Source organism: Macrobrachium nipponense, chromosome 43 (assembly GCF_015104395.2).
Source record: "Macrobrachium nipponense isolate FS-2020 chromosome 43, ASM1510439v2, whole genome shotgun sequence".
Lineage (NCBI taxonomy): Eukaryota > Metazoa > Arthropoda > Malacostraca > Decapoda > Palaemonidae > Macrobrachium > Macrobrachium nipponense.
The window spans coordinates 34,834,192-34,843,064 of record NC_061104.1 but is presented as its reverse complement, the minus strand read 5'-3'; positions in this window follow the sequence as shown (position 1 = coordinate 34,843,064).

Below are 8,873 nucleotides of genomic sequence, written 5' to 3'. Positions count from 1 at the left end.
GTCCGGAGGAAAAAGCCAAGGTGACGTCCCTAGCAGCCTTCTCTTTCAATCTCTCAAATGCTCCCACCATTCGCTCATCCCACCTCAGCTTAGTACAATTTTTCTTCCCGGTCCCATTCAGTCAACGGCTTCCCCATACCCACCCGACAATCCCTAACAAACTTCCTCCCAAACTCAATCAGACCCACCCAAAAAACCCTTTAACTCCCGCACGGTCCGGGTAACGTGGAAACTCCTTTACTTTTTCCACAAACTTTTCACTCTCATTCCTTACACCACTCGCACTCACCTTATGACCAAGAAATTCCACTTCCCCAGCCAACCACGTACACTTCTCCAGCTTCACTTTCACTCCAACCTCTTCCAACCGTTCTATCACCTTCTCAAGCAGTTCCACATTCTCCTCAAGTCTCACTTGCAATCAAAACGTCATCTATAAACACAGTCACCTTCCTTCTATCAAAACCAGCCAAAACTACATTCATCGCCCTCTGGAAGGCAGCAAGCGCATTAGCCAATCCAAAACTTAACCCCTCGAATTGATAGTGGCAGCTACCACTCGAAAAAAGCCATGACATGCTGCTCCCTTCCTCAAGAGGCATCTGGTAATAGCCCCTTACCAAATCCAATTTGTGAACACTCTCATCCCATGCATCTTATACACACAATCAGGACACCACATTCATCGGAATCTCTCCTTCACAGTCACTTCATTCACCTTCCTGTAATCCACACACATCCTCAAACTCCCATCGTCTTGCGTACTGGGACTATGGACTATTCCAAGCACTCTCACTCCTCTCGATCACTCCCACTCTCTCAAGTTCCTCACAGTTCCTCAATCTCTCGGGCAATAGGCGCAGAAAAGTGTCGAGGACGCTGATATATGGGGGTATTGCCATTCAAAACTATCTTGAATTCTGGAAGCTTAGATCCCCTGAAATCCTCGTCACCCCGACTCAACGCACCCCGCCTATCCCACAACATCTGCATTAACCGCTCCCTCTCGTCATCACCAACACATTTCATCCACCCCAATTCTTTCTCAACAATCATCATACTTCCACTCATCACTTTCTTTCATGCTACCTGTCATCACCTGCCGACCCACCCTAACATATCTTCGTCGTCCACATCACCAACGTATACAACAACCCCACACACCCCCTCACGTATACCCCGCACGTTTTTCCCTAACACTCGGCCAATTGGCCACAAAAACCCGAGGATTCTCCATCCAAAATCCGTCGTACACATGCACACTCGCTTTTTCCTAACACTCGGCAAGAGGCCACAAAAACCCAGGATCCTACCAAAATCCCGTCGTACATGCCACTCGCTCTTACCAATTGTCGCATCCACACCCTCAACCACATATGCACACTTGTCAACTTTGACAATCCCAAGACTATCGGGCCACGCAACTTTCACACTAACAACTTCTCCAACTTCTCGCGGCACTTTTACACTCTCTTTCGCAACCAACGGCACTCCCTTCCATATTTTACTGCTTACTCCTCCATCCCCATCCAAGTACAACTCTCCATGTACATTCCCCTTCCTATGCAACTCAATCATATTCCTGCTCGGATGGACCACCATCACTTCTTCAGGAACCTGTATCCTAACATATCATACTTATCACTCATTCCCTCGATCACAGTCACCTTCCTCCATCACTACCCCTTCGATTTCTACATTTTCACGCAAAACATTCCCACCACAGGCATACCCAAATTTCCTATTCCTCGTACCTCCCCTTTACATTCCTAATTTCACCACTCACTCCGCAACTTGTCACATCCTTCTTAAAAAGAACACTGACACTGCACCCAGTATCAATCAAAGCAAACCAAACACACCCCTTTGCACCTCACTTTTACACTCATACATTCATGAGCTCTTCCTCCAAACCCTTTTTCATGCAACAATCCTTCACGCACATGCATCACTCTTACTGACCGCACACCAGAGGGACCCACCCAACTGAATCCCCTTTGTACCTAGTTTCCCGAACTCCCAACCTGACTCATCCTACTTTCGCCTACACACACTTGCCACATGACCTTCCATTCCACATTCAACACATTTTGCCCGCTGTTCCTTACACAACCTAGCATAATGCCCATTCTTCCCGCAATTACCGCAAACCTCAGTCACACGAGTACCTCGACATCCACTTGCTATATGCCCTACTTGCCCACAACCTGTAACATTTAATATCCCTATCTTTCTTACACTCGCTCACTAAATGCCCTGTTTGATCCCACACCCGAAGCAAGCTCCTAACGCCCATCGACATTCATTCTTCCTGTGCCCTAGCTTTCCACATCTGTAACACTGCTGCTCTCGTTCACGACTAACCAACCCCACTCTTCCAACGCTTGCACTCCGATCTCTCTTAGGGCTAACCATACTTACGTTACTGGCTCTAACGCTCCTATCAACCACTCGCTCTGCCATTCGCCTTGGCCCTTCCAAAACTGCCTCCCTATAGCTCTTAAACTCTGGTATAACATCAGCCACTTCAGTCCTAATACTAACACTTCTACTCTCTTTATACACCTATCCAACTCATAATCCTACTATTTCCAAAATGTCGTTCCACGACAACCTTTCATTCGTCCATCGCATTTTCTCCTTACGTTTCAGATTTACAAACTCATACACTCTCAGGCACAGTCACCAACAACTTCCTCACTAAACTCTTTACACTCATTTATCCCTTCGTCCCCAAACTTTTTCCTGGCTGATGTTTCCAACCTGCACACATACATCGACAACGACTCACCAACATTCATTCTTACCTCATCAAAACCATGTTTTCTCCTATATCTAAACACTACTCCTTATCCTCTTCGCCTGTTCCACAATCCTGGCTTTCACACTCTCATACGGCACATTCCCTACACTCATCATTACCCCATACATATCAACAAAAATCCCGTCAAAAAGCCACCCAACTCTCTTGCCCAGACTCTCTTATTATCCCCATACTTTGCCTCACAATACCTCTCATATTCCTAAAAAAATCCCTTATGTCCCTACTACCATATTCCTCGTATTGTGCACATCTAGGTATCTCTCTCTATATACAGCCTTTCGTACTTCCCGCTCACTCTCACTTCGCTACTACCATTCTGATCCCTCTTAACCTCGTCCGAATACAGTGAATCAACTTCCATACTAACATCCATGCTCCTCATTACGCTCTTATTACCCTTCTTTCTACCCACCTGTTTCCACTCACCGCTATCCAAATCACTCTCAGCCCTTTCCCCAGTGTATTCAGTCCTAGTCTCATCCTGTCCGTCATCCATTCCTGACCTTCTTTCCCTTAATCGTCTTCTTTTCCTCAGCCCCCTTCTTATTCTTGTCCTCAGGTTTATCCTATCCTGTCTCTTTCCCTTCTTTTCCCTTACCTACCACAAACAAGTCACCTTCGTCACTCGTAGTTTCATCCCCTCGCTCTTCACTGCTTTACCACTTCTGGCCTATCACAAGACCCAGTAGGCCTACCCCATACAGCCCCCTCTCCCATGAACCCCTTCATCATCTCCTGCACTGCATTCATCATCCCTAAGAATTTTTCATACATTTTCTCAACCATTCTCGGTATTTCTACAGAAGCAATCCGCGGTGGCTTAGACTATGGCAATTGACTGATTCCTATGTTATTTTGAGTTACTGTACAAGATTAAAAGTAATATCCATTCGGCCGGCTGTAACTAAGCAGTAATTGACCTTTGAAAGTTACATAATAGCCGCACCAAACTCAAAGGTATATTAAAGTTTAGTTCCAACCAAACGAAAAAAATATTCCTTACAACCCTTGTAAAGCAACTAAAATAACATAGAAAATGTCAATTGCCATAGTCTAAGTCACCGAAGAAACGGTCCTACAGGAAGGTACCAAGTATTCGTTACGGTGAAGATGTAAACACAGCCGCCATGTTTAAATTCCCCAACCACCACGGAGCCATATGTTCACTAAGGGGGGAGGGCGGGGGGGGGGGGGGTAACGCACAGGGGAGGGGGAGGGCGGGGTAAGGTGGAAGGTACGAGTTGTCTTAGCAGCACCCCACTGAATAGTAACATACCTTGGCGCAACTTTCGGCGAAAGCCTAACACTCACTTTCCTAAAACATAATAATTAAGAATAATGTTTGGACCTTACCTTAAAGGGGTGGAGGGTACAAAGCAGCAGCTGCTTTTAAGAATGCGTGGAGGCGGGTCTTGGGTTCCTCAAAATGCAGCTGAAATAAGCAACAGCCAAGTACCCGACGAAGTTATACATTCTCCTCCCGTATCTTGGAGTTGACTGAATGGGGCAAAAGACCTGCTTTCTCGGGAGAGGCCGTGGTCCTGGCAAAAACCGATAGTCGATCATAATTACCTGAGTAAAAGGCAGAAAAAATCTTTGTAACTCATGAACAATGTTACATGAAGTTGGCAAAGAGTTCCTGGTGAGGGGCTGGGGCGAGCGTGAAGTAGATGCAGCAGTGGATGTCATGGCGGCAGATTCAACAGTGTTGGAGTTCTACAGTTAGGAGGTGGCAGGAGGCCAGACCGTAGAAAACAGGGTAGGAGAGGTGGGGTGGAGTAGTAAAAAATGCTTTGATGCTATTGGTTGAGGCAGGGTGGGGCTGAGGTAAATGAACAAAGCACTTTAACAAGATAAGTTGGCAATGTAAGGGTAATAAAAGTAAATGGGTAGTTAAGGAACTAAATGTAAATGTGGGATGGGTTTCAAATATGAAATAATACAAATACATATATAACGGGCCAAGGAGGGGTGGGATTTAAGTCCTGGGTGGTAAATGTGTAATAGGGCCTATAGTTGTTTTAATAAATACAAAAGACCAAATTAAACATAGGTTAGCATATAACAAAACTAATTAAACTTGTAGGGGATGTTGCCTGACCAGGGTGGGGTTGGGCCTGCTGTAACCCCCCTTAAAGAACCAAACCAACCTAACATAACCTAACCTAGCAGGGGATGTAACCTTACCTAGTAGGGAACTTAACCTAGTAGGCAATGTTGCCTGACCAGGGGGGCTTTGCCCCCCCAGTACCCCCCCTTAAAGGCCTAACTTAACCTAGTACCCCCCCTTGGTGTGGGAATGTAACCTAACCTAAGTATGGGAGGGTATTGCCTGACCAGGGGGCTTCGCCCCGTAACCACCCTTAAGCCAACCTAACCAGTAGGGAAATATAGGCCTAACCTAACCTAGTAAGGAAATGGGTACTAGGCCAACTAACAAGACCAACCTAGTAGGAATATGCCTGACCAGGGGGCTTCGCCCCCCCCGTACCCCCCTAAAGGCCTAACCTAACCTAGTAAGGAATAAACCTAACCTAACCTAGGGTAGGAAATAATCCTGACCAGGGGGGCCTCGCCCCGTACCCCCCTAAAGGCCTAACCTAACCAACCTAGTAGAACGGTAAACCTAACCGCTAACCTAACCTAGTAGGGATACCTATTGCCTAACGGGTAACCTAGAGGGATTGTAACTAACCAAACCTAACCGAAACTAGTAGGGAATATTGCCTGACCAGGGTGGGCTTCCCCCCCGTTAAACCCCCCCGGTAACCTACCTTAAGCCTAACCTACTAACCTAGTAAGGTAACGTAAACCTAACCTAACCTAACTGACCTAACCTAGTAGGGACCCAAATACTGAACAGGGGGCTGGGCGCCCCCCGTCAAAGGCCTAACCGAACCTAATAAGGAATGTAACCTACCAACCCCCCCTAACCTAACCAAATAACCTAGTAAGGGAAGTACCTAACCTAACTAACCTAGTAGGAATATGCTGACCAGGGGGGCTGCCCCCCCGTACCCCCCTTAAAGGCCTAACCTAACCTAGTAAGGAATGTAACCTAACCTAACAACCAGTAGGAACATTGCCTGACCAGTAACTTAAAGCCGTACGTCCTTAAGGGCCTAACTACCTACCGTAGAGTCCACCTAACCTAACCTAGTTAGATCCCCCCCTAAAGGCCTAACGTAACCTAGTAAGAACCAATGTAAAATTCCCTACCAACCCCCCCTACCCCCCCCTTAAAGGTAACCAATATAATGCCTGCCCAGGTCCCCCCCCTGGGCTAACCGCCCCCCCTGTACCTCTCCCCCCCCGCCCCCCCAAAACCTAACCAATAGTAAGGAATGTAACCCTACCAACCTAAACCTAAAATACCTAGGTAGGAACCTAGTAAGGGGAATATTCCAACCTAACCTGGGAAAAAACAGCCTTCTCCCCCCCCGCCCCCCCGGTACCCCCCTAAAGCCTCCACTAAACTTAACCTAAGTAGGATGCCCCCCCTATTAAACCAACCTAACTAACCTAACCTAACCTCAAATATATGCCCTGACCAGGGGGGCTTCGCCCCCCCGTAACCCCCCTTAAAGGCCTAACCCCCCCTACCTATAAGGAATGTAAACCTAAACCAACCAACCTAACCTAACCTAGTAGTAGGGAACATTTGCCTGACCAGGGGGGCTTCGCCCCCCCCCCCGTACCCCCCCCTAAAGGCCTAATCTAACTATAAGGAAAGTAACCTAACCTAACCTAGTAGGGAAATACTAGGCCTAACGTAACCTAGTAAGGGATGTCCTAACCCAACCTAACCTCAACCTAGAGGGAATATTGCCTGCCAGGTGGGTTTCGGCCCCGTACCCCCCTTAAAGGCCTAACGTAACCTAGTAAGGAATGTAACCTAACCAACCTAACCTAACCTACCTAGTAGGGAATAGCCTGACAGGGGGGCTTCAACCCCTGTCCCCCCCTTAGGCCTAAACCTAACCTATAAGGAAGTAACCAACCAAACCTAACTAGTAGGTAACCAAGTCGGGAATGTAACCGCCCCCCCCCCGGTACACCCTGAAGAACTAACCAACCTAGCCTAACCGGGTAACCCCCTTCAAGGAAGTAAAACTAGTAGGTAAACCAACATATAACAAACTAAACCTAAGGGTATGTTGCCTAACCGGGGGATGGGATTTTGGCCCCCAGTAGGTAAAATGACATATAAACCTAACTTTTGATGGGTGTGGAAGTGTTGTAAAATGTAAAAAGTAACCATACATAACTGCGTAATAGTAAGGAAACTGGAAGGGAGGTGTAAATTGTAATGTCTGTAAAAGTGTATAATGGAATATATTGAAATGTAGGTTTTTAATTTTATAAGAATAATGGCAAACTATATAAAAATTATATATTGAAATGTAGGTTTTATAATAATAATGGCAAACTTAATATAGGTATTGGTATCGGTGAGAAATGCATTGTAAATGGTGTAACGTAAAGAGCCAGTCGTGAATACTGGAAAGGGGAAGGATTGACTTGTGTATAAATGATGATAGGTGTGTATGTAATATGCAACGCAATGTGCAATTTCACGTAACAGGTAGGTAGGTAGGTAGGTATCGAAACGTCCTAAAACTGAGTTCTATATCAACACGTAGGCATTTTTAGGTGTCTGTCCTCAATTATAACATAATATTTCAAGTTATATATGGTGAAATGATTAGGTGGGGATATTTCAAAACAGTTATTATACAAATACTATGGAAAAATGAAAAGGAATAAACACTAGAATTCACATAACATGTTTAATAAACAAAATAGGTAAATGCTTTTATGTACCTCAACGTATGGTTTACCAGCCAGGGTTCCCAGATGACACCACTACCAACCAGCCAAAGTCTACCATGAAACCAGCCAAAATCACCCGCCAAATGGTAATCCAACCAACCCAAATAACCGGCAAATATATGTGCGTTATATCTATCTTTATAAATGCATATTTTTTATCATATATATGCTTGTATAGCGGCATCATAGTTTTAGTTAGATAATATAAAACTAATATAAGAATGCAGGAAAAAAAACGAGAATGAATTGAAATTTTGAAATGAGGCTCGTTCTCTGAGAATCCGGCAGCCTGTTTGTGGTCATCTGGTGTGTGTGTGATTTTTATTTTAATTCCATCTACATATTTTGCTTAAATGTTACCAAGTTTTTACTGAAAACCTATTCAAATTCCCCAGATTTTCCTGAAAACTTCAAAAATTCCCAATCTGGGGAGAGATTCCTCAAACGTGGGATCAGTGTTTAGCTCAATAGAAAGTGTTTTGAAAACCAGCCAAAAATACCACTAACCAGCCAAAGTGAATTTTTACCCACCAAATTAGGAAAAAAAAGCCAAATTTGGCGAGAAACTGCCAATCTGGGAACCCTGTTACCACCCAATCCTTCACTCAGTCCGGTAGCAATGTAGGGGTCATACTGTAACGTGTTTGGCTAAATACATATATCCCTCCCGTAAACCCCCATTTCTTTTCCTCACTAAGAAGTCCGAGTTTAAGCCAAAAGCTCCCTTACAGTTAGCGCATGCGCAGTAGCATTAGCGCATGCGTAGTAGGATTCATTGTTGTGGTAGTAGTGGTAGTAGACAAATATGGATGTGGAACGGCTCCACTATAGCTAGTTTTGTATTTTCTTATTTTTTCCGCCTGTATTTCGTGTTTTTTAAAAGTGATAAATGTGGGAAATACCACAACTAACACGGCAAAATCTCCCCCAAGTGGTTTCTCCCCACCCAAAAAGCCCGGTTCCCACTGGGGGTCCCCCTTACCGTAGGATAGAGTTGGGGTTTTTGTCCCCACCCAAAACCCCGGTTCCCAATGGGAATCCCCTTTACCGTAGGATAGATTCAAGGTAGGTAAAATTAGAGTCGTCCGAATAAATATTACTTCAAATTCTTGCTCAGGAGGTAAAACTGCATAGAAAAACTGCAACTGCCATACTCTGGGCCGCCGCGGATAGGTACACTAGATCTACCCCCTTCTCTTCTGCTCCTTTCACTTCT